The following is a 14873-nucleotide window of genomic DNA, read 5'->3' as shown; positions in this document are numbered from 1 at the left end:
GCTGTGGGAAACAAGGTTCGTTCTCTGGAGGGGGCCTCCGGGACTCCTCCCCCTCCAGCCAGGCCCAGTGCCAGCTTTCTGTCCCCGATCGGCCCCACAGGCGACAGATGGTGTCTTGAAGACAGGCCCTGGGCCAGAACCAGGGTGCCGTGTCAGCTGCAGTGGGCTCCCCTTTCATCCTCCGGCCTGCGGCTGGGGCGGCCCCAGCTCTTCACCTGGCTCAGTGGGGCTTAGCGGGGCTGAGAGGCTGGGCTCGGGAGGCCCTTATGGAGTCGAGTGGTGAGGCCCCAGTGAGGTGGTGAGGCCCCGGGGTGGGTAGGAGAGCCCAGAGCTGCCACAGTGGGCCTCGCTCCCACCCCAAGACCAGAGCAGGACTCATACTAGCCTGAGTCGCCCGGAACAGGTGGAGGGCACCTGTGTGCCACCGCTGGCTCTCAGAGGGGGTCTGGACACCCAGAAGGCCTCTCACTGGGCCACCCTGGGATCTAGACAAGCACCCCGCCCCCCAGCAAACCTAGCTCCCAGATCTGAGCCGGTCTCTGATGGGAAGCTGGGCTGGGGAAGGCTCCATCCGCAGGCCGCACCCGGATCGCTTACAGCCTGTGCGGCGGCAGCCTGCTGTGTGAGGTCATGTCAGAATTCTTGAAACACTTTCCATCTGGAGTCAACGCCACCCTGCAGCGGCTCCCAGGCCGCGCCCCTCGCCAGGCAAGGGGTGGATCGGGTGTCCCGGAGGAGGCCACGGCCACACGTCGTCGGGCAGGCTTAGGAAAAACAAATTCAGAGGCAGCTTCTTTTCTTCCTCCCCCCGACCCTTCTTCTTCTTTTTCCAATACTGGGTTTTGAACCCAGGGTCATTCAACCTACGAGCTACACCCCCTGCCCTATTTTTTATTCTTTATTTTGAGACAGGGTCTCACTAAGTTGCAGAGGGCCTAAGTAACTGGGGCTGTCCATGAACCACAATCCTCCAGTCTCAGCCTCCCGAATGCTGGGATTACAGGCATGCGACACCACACCCAGCTTTATTCTTTATTTTGAAACAGGGTCTCATCCCAAATGCTGGGATTACAAGTGACACCACCACACCTGGCAGCTGCCTCCCCCTCCTCCCCCTCTTCTTCCTCCTCCTCCTTCTTCTTCTTCTCTTCCTCCTCCTCTTCCTTCTCCTCCTCCTCCTTCTCCTTCTCCTTCTTGTGGCACTAGGATCAAACCCAGGCATATTCCACCTCTGAGATATACCCCCATCTCTTTTATTTATTTACTTATTTATTTATTTATTTTGTGTGGGTTTTTTTTTCTTTCAGTACTAAGAATGGAACCCAGGGGCATATTCTACCTCCAAGCTACACCCTCAGCCCTACTTTTTATTTATTTATTTTTTTTCTCTTTTTGAAACACGGTCTCATTGAGTTGCAAAGGGCCTCACTAAGTAGCTGAGTCTGGCCGTGAACTGCGATCCTCCTGTCTCAGCCTCCCAAATTGCTGGGGTTACAAGCTTGCCCCACCACGCCCGGCTCCTTTTTTTTTTTTTTTTTTTTTTATAACTTTGAAACAAGGTCTTGCTAAGTTACTGTCCTTAAACCTGAGATCCTCTATCTCAGCCCCACGGACTGGGAGGACAGGCGGGTGCCTTCACGCCCAGCGGTCAAGGCTTTGACTGGCTCTTTGATTCACCACCTAGTGAATCCTTTTCAACCTCAGGGGCATCCCACTGCCCTCTGGGACAGTGTCACTGTCCACACTGGCCCCGTGCTCGGCCTCTCTCCTCGCTGGCACATTCACTTGGAATCTAGAGCTCCAGCTGGGCATGGTGGCTCACAAAAGCATTGGTCATCCCAGTACTTGGGAGTCCGAAACAGAAGGATTGCAGGTTGGAGGACGGCCTCAGCAAGTAGTGAGACTCCCATCAACCTAGTGAGACCCTGCTTCAAAATAAAAGTAGAAGCCGAAGTGTGGTGGACAGGCTTGCAATCCCAGTACGTGGGAGGCTGAGACAGGAAGATTGTAGGTTCACGGCCAGCCTCAGCTATTAGTGAGGCTTTCAACAACTTAGTGAGACCCTGTTTCAAAATAAAGAAGAAAATATAGCGCTGTGGGTGTAGCTCAGAGGTAGAATGTCCCTGAGTTCAATCTCCAGTACTACTAATTAATTAATTAATTAAAAAATAAGAAAAATAAAAATATAAAAGCCAGGTGTAGTGATGCACGCTTGTAATCCCAGTACTTGGGAGGCTGAGACAGGAGGATCGCAGATTCAAAGTCAGCCTCAGTAATGAAGCAAGGCTCTCACCAACCTAGTGAGACCCTGTTTCCAAATAAAAAATTGAACTGGGAGCATAGCTTGGAAATCAATAGAATGCCTCTAGGTTTAAGCCCCAGTACCCCCACAAAATAATAATAAAATCAAGCTGAGGACATCTCTTGGGGGTAGAATGCCCCTGGGTTCACTCCCTGGTGCCACAACAAAATAAACAAAAGAGTCCAGCATCTCGCTACCAGCCCCAAACCCCCCACTTCTGTGCCCACAGAGGGTCTCCCTGCCGCGGCTCTGGGTGGACACTGACGTGGGGTCAAGATGGACACACGCCTTCCCTGGGACTTATGTGTTCATGCTGGCAAACCTGGGACTGGAGCAAATGGCAATTGAGGGGCTATATTTGTTTTCATTTTTATTGCGTGGTACTGGGGCTGGCATCTAAGAGCCTTCTACCTCCAAGCTACACCCTCAGCCCTATTTTATTTTTTATTTGGAATCAGGGTCTCACTAAGTTGCTGAGGCTGGCCCCGGACCTGCCATCCTCCAGTCCAGGGTGGGTCACTGGGCCGGCTCTGGTAGGTGTTGTAAATATCTGTGCGCCCAGGGCCCTTTCCACCTGCCCAAACTGGACGGGCTTGAGGAAGACGGAAAAGACATCCTGCGAGCAGGATTATGAAATGACAGGGATGACGTGAGGGGCTTTCGAAACCCTGGGAAGTCTGACCCGCGCGAATGACAGCACCTTGCTATTCTTGGCCCCTGGAGTTCAGGACAACCTCCTCAGCCCGCAGTCAGCCAGGGACAGGGCCGCGGGGCCGCCACAGGCCTCTGCTGCCCCCTGGTGGCCCGGGCCGCACTTTTGACTGGGTTGTGGGCCTGGAGACGGAGCCGAGGGTCTGCAAGAGGAGCCCAGGGCGAGGGGCCCTGGGTTCCAGCTCAAGATCACTTTCAGCGACCTTTTCCTCCCCGGCCTGGTTTCTCATCTCTAAGATGGGAGTCACGCCCAAGAGGCTGAGACAGGGGGATCCCAGGTTCTCAGCCAGCCTCAGCAGTGTAGTGAGACCCTATGTCAAAACAAAAGGGGCTGCTGGGCGTGGTGGGCACGCTTGTCATCCCCGCGCTTGGGAGGCCGAGACAGGAGGATCGCACAGGTTCAAAGCCAGCCTCAGCTACTTAGCGAGGCTCTCAGCAACTTAGTGAGACCCTGTTTCCAAATAAAGTATAAAATAGGTCTGGGAGTATAGCCTGGAGGTAGAAAGCCCCTGGGTTCGATCCCCAGTACCAAGAAAAAGATGAAGACCCTAATATGGATCCTACTTCATACGGGTTTGGAGTGCATGAGACCATCTAGCACTGAGTAAACACCTGGCTCAAGTAGACATCAGACAGGAGCTACCGCTATTGTAACACAGAGAATCTTGGCAGCCATGCGTGGTGGCACACACCTGGAAGCCCAGTACTTGGGAGGCGGAGACAGGAGGATCCCAGGTTCAAGGCCAGCCTTGGCTACTTAGTGAGGCCCTCGCAACTCAGTGAGACCTTGTTTCAAAATAAGGTGGGAGGGAGCAGCAAGCATTCTTGTACATGGATCTGTATTTTTTTTACATGTTTTTTAAGTTTTATGAAGAGAAAGGTTTATTAGTTGACAGTTTTGGAGGTATTTTTACTTTGTGTGTGTGGGGGGATAGTGGGGATTGAACCCAGGAGCATTTGATCTCCTTGCTACACACCTAGCCCCTTTTTAATTTTTATTTTGAAACACCTCTTACTAAATTGCAGAGGTCTTCACTAAATTGCTGAGGCTAGCCTTGAACCTGCAATCCTCCTGTCTCAGACTCCCAAGTACAGGGATTACAGGCATGCAACATCATACCTGGTTAAGTATAGAGTTGTAAAAGCCAGGCATGGTGGTGCACACTTGCAATCCCAGCATTTGGGAGGCTGAGACAGTAGAATCTGGGTTCGAAACCAGCCTCAGCTACTTAGTGAGGTCCTCCACAACTCAGTGAGACTCTGTTTCCAAAAAAAAAAGAGGCCAGGCGTGGTGGCACACGCTTGTAATCCTAGCATTCAGGAAGCTGATACCGGAGGATCATGGTTCTCAGACAGCCTCAGCTACTTAGTGAGGCCCTCCGCAACTTAGTGAGACCCGGTTTCAAAAATAAAGAATAAAAAATAGGGCAGAGAGTATAGCTCGGAGGTCGAATGTCCCTGGGTTCCATCCCCAGACTCCCTCCCCCCCAAAAAAAAGAATAAAAAATAGGGCTGGGGCCAGGCGTGATGGTGCGTGCTTGTAATCTCAGCATTCAGGAGGCTGAGACCAGAGGATCAGGGTTCGTGGCCAGTCTCAACTACTTAGTGAGGCCCTTTGCAACTCAGTGAGACCCTGCTTCAAAATAAAGAATATAAAAAATATGGCAGGGGGTATAGCTTGGAGGTAGAAAGCCCCTGGGCTCCAACCCCAGTACCACACACACAAAAAAATTAAATTAAATTAAAATTAAAAAATAAAAAGGTCCAGGGGTGTACGCCAGGAGAACACCCCGGGTTCAATCCCCAGTATCCTCCCCCCTGCAAAAAAAAAAAAAAAAAAAAGTTTCCAGCCAGACGCCTTTCTGCGGAACTCTCTCTCGCTAGGGGTTTTCCATCATAGAATTGTTTCTGTGGAGAAATGGATCCAGTTTTTATCTTGTTCACGTCCACCACCTTTTCCTAGAATATAACCTGCTGCAAGCTTGAACAATACCTGCTTCTTGTTCTTTGCTTGTGAATGTGCCTGTGGCGTGAGAAAAGCCCTCGTTCCCCACGACGGCGGAGCCGAGCCAAGAACTGGAGGCTCCGGGGAAGAGACAGGGTGGGGAGAGGGGCTGAGCCCAGGGGCACGGCCATGCCCAGCCAAACCAGGCATTTGAAACAGGCTGGGGTGCAGCTCTGGGGAAGAATGCCCCTGGGTCCAGCCCCCTCTCCCAAGTACAACAATGATAAATAAAAATAAAGCTGGGCTGGTGGTGCACGCTTGTAATCCTAGCGCTTGGGAGGCTGAGACAGGAGGATCGCGGGTTCTCCGCCAGTCTCAGCTGCTTAGTGAGGCTTCTGCAACAATAAAGAATAATTAAATAAAGAATAATTAAATAATTAAATAAAGAATAATTTAAAAAAAACAGGGCTGCGGGGTGCAGCTCAGAGGTAGAATGGCCGTGGGTGGTTCAATCCCCAGTATCACAAAAATAAATAAATAAATAAATAAATAAATAAATAAATAAATAAATAGGGGTCTTGCTAAGTTGCTGGGGATCCCAGTTGCTGAGACTGGCCTCTAACCTGCAATCCTTCTGTCTTAGCCTCCCAAATACTGCAATTACAAACTTGTGCCACCACTGCCGGCTGATATCTTTTGATGAGTCTAAAAATATATTCTGTAAGCTAACAAAGTATATAGGTACTAATTAACTGGACTTACAGTACTCTAAGATTTATTGGATCTTTTAAGAATTCAGACCTGCGGGGCGTGGTGGCGCATGTTTGTAATCCCAGCTTTTGAGAGGCTGAGACAGGAGGAGTGAGGTTCGTGGCCAGCCTCAGCTACTTAGTGAGGCTCTTTGCAACTCAGTGAGACCCTGTTTCAAAATAAAGAATAAAAAATAGGTCTGGGGTGGAGCTTGGAGATAGAATGCCCCTGGGTTCAGCCTAGCATCACAAAATATAAATAAATAAATAAGCCAGGCATGGTGGCACACGCTTGTAATCCCAGCATTCAGGAGGCTGAGACTGGAGGATCGCGGTTCGCGGACAGCCACAGCTACTTAGGCCCTATTTCAAACTAAAGAATAAAAAATAGGGCAGAGGGTATAGCTCGGAGGTAGAATGCCCCTGGGTTCCATCCCCAGACCCTAAAAATAATAATAATAATAATAATAAATAATAGGGTTAGGGATATAGTTTAGAGGTATAATGCCCCTGGGTTCAATCCTTACTTAAAAAAATAAATAAATAAAAACAGCCAGGTGTAGTGGCACATGCTTGTAACCCCAGTACTTGGGAGGTTGAGATAGGAGGATCACAGGTTCATGGCCAGCCTCAGCTCTTTAGTGAGGCCCTCCCCAACTTACTGAAATCCTGTTTCAAAATAAAGAAAAAAGCCAAGCATGGTGGTACACATTTATAATCCCCGTGTTTGGGAGGCTGAGACAGGAAGATCGCACAGGTTCAAAGCCAGCCTCAGCTACTTAGTGAGACCCTGTTTCCAAATAAAAAATATGAAATAGGTCTGGGAGAATAGCCTGGAGGTAGAAAGCCCTGAGTTCCACCCCTGTACCACCAAAAAAAATAAATAAAAATAGAGCTGGGGATGTAGCTTGGAGGTAGAATGCCCCTGGGTTCCATCCCCAGCACTACAAAAAAATAAATAAATTTTAAAAATAAGGAGGATCTCCGGGAAGATGGCGATGGAGAAAAGTGGTGCTTACGAGCCCCGCTAACAACCAGTCTCTATTACCAAAAAATCAGCGCCTTTCATAGCCAGAAAACACCATCAGCAGAGAAACAAAAAATGTAAATACAAGAGACAGAGAAAAAGAGGTCTGGAAAAATGAGACACCAGAAAGAAACCAGACCGCAGGCTTGCAGCCGGAGCTGCAGTGCGGGAGCTATCTTCCCTCACAGCACCAGGCCCCAGAGAGGAGGGGGACTCAGAACGGAGCTCAGAGCCACAGAGGAGATACGCCGGCCTCACGGCCAAGGATGCAGCCGCAGCACCTTACTGCCGGCAGCAGCGGCGACCTCACCGGAAGGCACCAGACCAATGCACTCAACAGCCCACCAGGCTCCAGAGAGGAGCTGTGGACAGCGAGCTGAGGTGAGCGGCTGCGGATCAGCCGGGAGGAATTCGGCAGATTTTTCGGCGCAGGGAGCGTCTAAAGCTCCCAGGGGCCAGGCTCAGCACACCCTGCAGGGACTCAGAGCGGAGCTCAAAAACAGAGAAGAAATACGCTAGCCTCACGGCCGAGGGCGTAGCAGTGGTGCCATATTGTCACCGGCGGCGGCAGCAGCGAATTCACCAAGTCCACTACAGCTCCGTCTGCGCACTCAACAACAGTGAGTCAAATTGTGGCCCCAAGAGGAGAAATCCCAGTACAGCACTCCCAGGGACTTGACCCAGTGGGGGAGTGGCGGTGGCAGAGATATCACACCATAGGAGAACGCCCAACCTGGCACCCCCCATGGTCTAAAGCAGCCTCTATTGACTCCCTGGGTCTGAGACTTTGCGATACAACCCAGTAAAGGAGTAGTGGGGACTGAGATACCACAGACCTGAGATCCAGAGCACCTTAAGTGAAGTCGTAGTGACCCAAGGGAAGAACCCAAAGAAGGCACAAACTTCCCAAATTATGGGAAAGAGGAATAACAATGGAGCAATGAATGCCCACAACCCCACAACATCAGAACCCGATAAAACAGAAAATCAGAGATTTCTAGAAGATCAAATCAGGAATATAACTGTAGAAATAATAGAGGTGTTTCGAAAAGAATTCAGAGAGAGTCAAAAAGAGATGAAGGATGCAATCAATGAAGTAAAGGCCTCAATTCAAAGTATAAACAACCAATTAGACCACATGGAGAATAGAATCTCACTCCTAAAAGATGATCACTCCAAAAATGAACGCATAGTTTCTAATTTAGGAAAAAAAATCCGACAGCAGGAATCTGACATTGAAGAAATATGGGCCCATTTTAAGAGAGCTAACCTAAGAATAATTGGAATAGAGGAGGGAAAAGAAAGTGAAACCAAAGGGATCAACAATCTCTTCAAGGAAGTAATAGCAGAAAATTTTCCAAACATAGAGCAAGAGGTCGATACACAGGTCCAGGAAACTTATAGAACCCCGTTTAGACAGGATCAGAGAAGAGGATCCCCACGCCACATAATTGTCAAAATGACCAATGTGGAAGCCAAGCAGAGAATCTTAAAGGCAACAAAAACAAAGGGCCAAGTGACATTCAGAGGCAAACCAATTAGAATCACTCCAGACTTCCCAAACCAAGTCATGAGAGCCAGAAGGGTTTGGAGTAACATATTCCAAACTCTGAAAGAAAACAACTTCCAGCCAAAAATTTCCTACCCAGCAAAACTATCTATCAAATTAGATGGGGAAATAAGAAGCTTCCATGACAAACAGAAACTGAAGGAATTTATGTCTTCAAAACCAGCGCTAGAGAAAATACTCAAAGAGATTAACTACAAAGAAGAAATAGGTAACACGCACCAGAACCAGAGAAACAAGATTTTCCATCCAACAGACAACTAAGACTGGTTATCTTTGGAGATTCATTATTTATGTTAGTCTTTTACCTATTTCTAAATTGTATTGTTTGCTTTTACTGTTGCTAATTTTTAGGACTTCTATTTGGAATATTAATATACCTTCAGATATAGCATTTGGAAATATTTTATCCCATTCTATCAGTAACTTTTAACTCTGTTGACATTGTCTTTTGATATACAATATTTTTTTAGGGAGTTTGTTTACCCTTCTGTTGCCTGTGCCATTGAAATCATATCCAAGAAATCACTGCCAATTCCAATGTTGTGAGGTTTTATGACCCAGATTTTCTTCTAAAACTTAATCGTCTTAAGATTTATATTTAGGTCTTTTATCTATTTTGAGTGAATATTTGTATATGGTGTTAGGTAAGGGTCCAATTTTATTCTTTTTCATGTAATTATTATTTTTCAACAATATTTAGTTAAAAGATTATTTCCTTCACCAAATATTTGTGGAAACCTTGTCAAAAATAACTTGACAATATAGGGAAGAATTTATCTCTAGGCTTTTATTTAACTCCAATGGTTTATATATCTGCCTTTATAACAGTACTACACTGTTTCAATTATTGTAGCTTTATAAGGTTTGAAATCAGAAAATATATATCTTCTAGCTTTGTTCTTTTTTGCGATTGTTTTGAGTATCTAGAGTCCATCTTTCATATTAGGACAGATTTTTTCTGAAAAATAAATAAATAAATGTATGATAGTTTCACCTTAAAAAAAAAGAAAAAATATCCTCTGGTAAGAAAGAAAGCAAAAAGAAATATTGAAATGTTATCTTTAAGTCATCAAAAGCTTGGTATCAGACAAATGAAACTGTTATGTGAGATTATCATTGTTAATATTGGATAAATTGCTATAATACTAGATGTCAACCACTAAGCCAAGCATGGGAGGGAGGGATGGGGAGGGAATGGGGATCGGGTGGGGGCTGAATGGGCGATGTGTGCATGTATGTCTACAAAAGTTTTTTTTAATCCCATTATGATGTATGAATACAGTGCACCAATAAAAAAAATAATAATAACATAAAACTTCCTTCCTTCCTTTTAGTACTGGTGAGCAAACCCTTGAGCTACTCCCCCAGCCTTATTTATTTATCTATTTATTGTGTGTGTGTGTGTGTGTGTGTGTGTGTGTGTGTGTGATGCTGAGGGTTGAACCCAGGGCATTTTACCTCTAAGCTACACCCCAGCCCTTTTGTTTTTTGTTTTGAAACAGGGTCTCATTAGGTTGATGACAGTCTCACAATTTGCTAAGGTTGTCCTCGAACCTGTGATCCTCCTATCTCAGCCTCCCAAGTACTGGGTTTACAGGTTTCCGCCACCCCACCCAGCCTTTTTTATTTATTTATTTATTTATTTATTTATTTATTTACTTACTTACTTATTTATTTTTGCAGTACGGGATGAAACCCAGGGACATTTTCCCTCAAGCTAAACCCCAGCCCTATTTTTTTTTAGTCTTTTTAAAATTTGAAACAGGGTCTCACTGAGTTGCCAAGGGCCTCACTAAGTAGCTGAGGCTGGCCCCAAACCCGGATCCTCCTGTCTCAGCCTCCCAAATGCTGGGACTACAAGCGTGTGCCACCACGCTGATAAGTTGGGTCCCTCCCCCACGTGATCTCGCAGTGGAACCCCAGAAGCCAGAAGTGGAGATATCGCGAGACTCCAGGTGCCTCCAGAATCGGCATGCCTATAAAAGATCGGTGCCTCCCATCCCCCACGTGACTCAGCCGGCCCATCAGGACTGTGCGCAACTCTCCAGACGCGTGGCCGTTGGTCCCTTCCCCCAGGGCCAGCTGACTCTTCGAGGGTGCCGGGTCCGAATAAAACAGCGGTCTCTGATGACCCCGTTGGTGTTTTTACCTCCCTCCTCAACCCCCTAACTCTATTTTCAACCTTACATATGCCCAGCCTTATTTTTTATTTTGAAGCAGGTTCTCCTAAATTGCTGAGGCCAGCTTCAAACCTATGGTCCTCCTGTCTCAGCCTCCCAGGTAGTGGGATTACAGGCATGCACCATGCCCGGCTTATTTTTTATTTTGAAGTAGGGTCTCACTAAAGTGCTAATGGCCTCACTGAGTAGCTAAGGCTGGCCTCAAACTTGTGACCTTCCTGTCTCAGCCTCCCAAGTACCGAGATCACAGGGGTGCTGATGTCCAGCACCGCCGCTTTGACCTCAGAGAAGCCTGGTGCCCTGTCCCCGGGGAAGCCAGAGAGTGCTGGCCGCTTCCCAGGGACCCCCAGCGTGACCTCGGCCGGGAAGCGCTTTGGGCCATGTGAGTGGACGCTTTTGATAGCAGGCAACTGTGGCTTCCTAGCGTTCCTGTGGCTTGGTTTCTCAAGACTCAAGAGTCTGAAGGGGAGCTCCCCCACTGCCCGGCTCCTGGCTTGACCTTCGGGGTGGCCGGGGTGGGGGGCACCAAGTTTCTCTTCCATGGTCTCAGAGTCTCTGAGCACCTCGGCCTCCTGGCCCCCACCACCACCCTGGGCCACTGTCCCAGCTGCAGCCTCGGCCCAGCCCCGGGGGAGGCCAGAACAATGCCCTTATCAACAGCTGACTTGGACTTCCCTTCTCAAGGTCAACTCTTATCTTAACACTTGCCTCTGAGTCAGCCCTGATCCTCCCAGCCAAGCTCTTCCCACCATAAAAGCACCTTACCCCCCCAACAGCCTGGCTTCCTCCTCCCTGCCCTCCTCCTCCTCCCTGCCCTCCTCCTCCTCCCTGCCCTCCTCCTCCTCCCTGACCTCCTCCTCCTCCCTGCCCTCCTCCTCCCTGCCCTCCTCCTCCCTGCCCTCCTCCTCCTTGCCCTCCTCCTCCTCCCTGCCCTCCTCCTCCTCCCTGCCCTCCTCCTCCTTGCCCTCCTCCTCCTCCCTGCCCTCCTCCTCCTCCCTGCCCTCCTCCTCCCTGCCCTCCTCCTCCTCCCTGCCCTCCTCCTCCTCCCTGCCCTCCTCCTCCCTGCCCTCCTCCTCCTCACTGCCCTCCTCCTCCTCACTGCCCCAGCTCAGAAACAAATCATCAGCCCCCACACCTCACTCCTAGCTGAGTTCACCTGAGCCCAGAGAGGGCTCTGCCTCGCTCAGAGTCACACAGCAGCGTCAGGGCCAGGCCTCCCAGCCAGTTCTTTGCTTCTGTAATAAACACCTTTTTTTTTTTTTTTTGGTGCTGGGGATGGAACCCAGGAGCATTCTACTGCCAAATTACACCTGAGTTCTTGCCACTTTTTCCTCTGAAGCAGTGTCTCACGAAATTGCTGAAGCTGGCCTCCAATCTGTGTCTCCAATCCAGTCTCAGCCTCCCAAGCAATGAGATTGCAGGCCTGCGCCAGCACACCAGCCAGACTTGTTTTTACTTAAGTTTTCATTCTACACTAGCCCGCAGGGGCGCTTCCTTCTCCCTGGACGCAGCAGCAGCCTGGGTCTCCAGCACCCCAGGAGTCAGGCTGGCTCAGCCCAGAAGAAGATCAGAAACCCCCATGAATCAGAATGTACAAGCGTCCCAAATAGGGCTACACAACAGGACAAATATCTAACAATAAAAGAGTTGCAGCTGGGTACGGTAGCACAAGTTTATAATCCCAGGACTTGGGAGGCTGGCACAGGAGGATTGCAGTCCCAGTACTTAGGAGGCTGAGACAGGAAGATCGCAGGTTCAAGGACAGCTTCAGCAAGTAGTGAGATTCTCATCAACCTAATGAGACCCTGTTTCCAAATAAAAATAAAATAGGACTGGGAATATAGCTCTGAGGTAGAATGTCCCCGAGTTCAATTCCCAGTACCACAAACAAACAAATAATAATAATAAATAAAAGAGCCGGGCGTGGTGGCACATGCTTGTAATCCCAGCATTTGGGAGGCTGAGACTGGAGGATTGCGGTTCGCAGACAGCCTCAGCTACTTAGTGAGGCCCTCCACAACTCAGTGAGACCCTGTTTCAAAATAAAAAGTAAAAAATAAATAGGGCAGGGGGTGTAGCTTGGAGGTCAAATGCCCCTGGGTTTCATCCCCAGACCTGCAATAAATAAATAAATAAATAAATAAATAAATAAATAAATAATAGAGTTGCCAGCTGGATGCTATGGCGTGCACCTGTGATCCCAGTACTTGGGGGGCTAAGACAGGAGGCTCATAGGTGGGAGGACAGCCTCAGCAAGCAGAGATTCATCAACCTAACAAGACCCTGTTTCAAGATAAAAATTAAAGTCAAATAGGGCTGAGGTTGTTGCTTGGAGGTAGAACGCCCCTGGGTTCAATCTCCAGTACCACAGAATATACACATAGACACGTACGTACAGGCTGGGGGTGCAGCTCAGAGGTAGAATGCCCCTGCGTTCAATCCCTAGTAACCAAAAATCAAACCAAAAAAGACATTGCAAAATTCTGGGCTGGGGATGTGGCTCAGCCGCAGAGCCCTGGCCTTGCCTGTGCAGAGCCGGGGGTTCAGACCCCAGCACCACACACAAAAGAAAATGCCAGAGGGGTACCAAAACTCCTGTATAACCTTCAATCACGCGACTACAAGCACTTACCCTACCAGCACTTACACACGCCTGCTACCCCCCAGCCGAGTCAGGGTTTGCTCTTTGTCTCACTCATGTTCTTTTCTTGTTTCTTTCTTTCTTTCTTTCTTTCTTTCTTTTTTTTTTTTTTTCCCCCTCGGGTCTGGTGATGGAACCCAGGGGCATACTACCTCCAAGCTATACTCTCTGCCCTACTTTTTTATTCTTTATTTTGAAACTCACTGAGTCGCAGAGGGCCTCCCTAAGTAGCTGAGGCTGTCTGCAAATCGCGATCCCAAATGCTGGGATTACAAGCGTGCGCCACCATACCTGGCTTTTTTTTTTTTTTTTTTTACTTTTTTAGATCTGGGAAATGAACCCAGGGCCATTCTACCTCTGAGCTAGACCTCCAGCTCATCCATCCATCCATCCATCCATCCATCCATCCATCCGTACTTTTATGGTACTAGGATTGTAATTCAGGGGCATTCTACCTCCAAGCTACATCCCTGGCCTTATTTCTTCATTTTTATTTTGAAAGGTGTGTACCCCTGAGTCTGGCTACTAAGTGGAAAATTTTTTTTTGTGTGTGTGGTGCTAGGGATTGAACCCAGGAGCATTCTACCTCTGAGCTACTCCCCCAGCCCAATTTTTCATTTTTTATTATGAAACAGGTTCTCACCGAGTCACAGAGGGCCTCGCTAAGGAGCTGAGGCTGTCCACCAACCGCGATCCTCCAGTCTCAGCCTCCCGAATGCTGGGATTACAAGCGTGCGCCACCATGCCTGGCCTAAGTGGAATTCCTGACATGGACAGCTACTTAGTCCTTCTGAATCTCACCTTTCTAATCTGCAAAGTAGGAATAATGACAATATGTAGCTCATAGGATTGTAGGGAGAAGAAAAGAGAATCATGTGAAATACCAGCACAGAAGGCCTGGATGAGTGACTGATTAGCTCTCTTAGGGAATAAAGCAAATTTTTCCACTGGCACATAATTATCGTAACAAAACGTCGACTCACAACAATATCAGTTGATCTGAGGGGAAGCTTTTTAAGGCTCAACTATAGAATTTTTTCATATGGTTACAATAAAATTTTCTTCCAGAAGGGGGCAGCACGTAAGACAGTTTCCTGAGTCTTGGTGATAAAATCTTCACAGCAGGAAACATCCACATGTGCTAGAAAAAGAAACTGTTGGCGCACACCTGTCATCTAAGTACTTGGGAGGGTGAGACAGGAGGACGTGGAGTTCAAGGACAGCCTCAGCAACTTGGAGAGGCCTTGTTTCAAAATACAAAGGAAAAGCCAGGTGTGGTGGCTCACGCTTGTAATCCCAGCCTTTAGGAGGCTGGGACAGGAGGATAGTGGTTTGCATACAGTCTCAGCTACTTAGTGAGGCCCTCTGTAACTCGGTGAGACCCGGTTTCAAAATAGAGAATAAAAAAATAGGGCTGGGGCTGTAGCTCAGAGGTAGAATGCCCCTGGGTTCCATCCCCAGACCCACAAAAATAAAAAATAAAAAAATAAGCCGGGCGTGGTGGCGCACGCTTGTAATCCCCGCGCTTGGGAGGCTGAGACAGGAGGATCGCACAGGTTCGAAGCCAGCCTCAGCTACTTAGTGAGGCTCTCAGCAACTTAGCGAGACCCTGTTTCCAAATAAAATATAAAATAGGGCTGGGAGTATAGCCCGGAGGTAGAAAGCCTCTGGATTCCACCCCTAGTACCACCAAATAAATAAATAAATAAATAAAAATAAAAAAGAGAAAAGAACTGGGGGTATAGCTC

Source organism: Muscardinus avellanarius (genome assembly GCF_963383645.1).
Source record: "Muscardinus avellanarius genome assembly, chromosome: 15".
Taxonomy (NCBI): domain Eukaryota; kingdom Metazoa; phylum Chordata; class Mammalia; order Rodentia; family Gliridae; genus Muscardinus; species Muscardinus avellanarius.
The sequence above is the reverse complement of the archived record's forward strand: the minus strand, read 5'-3'. Positions refer to the sequence as shown.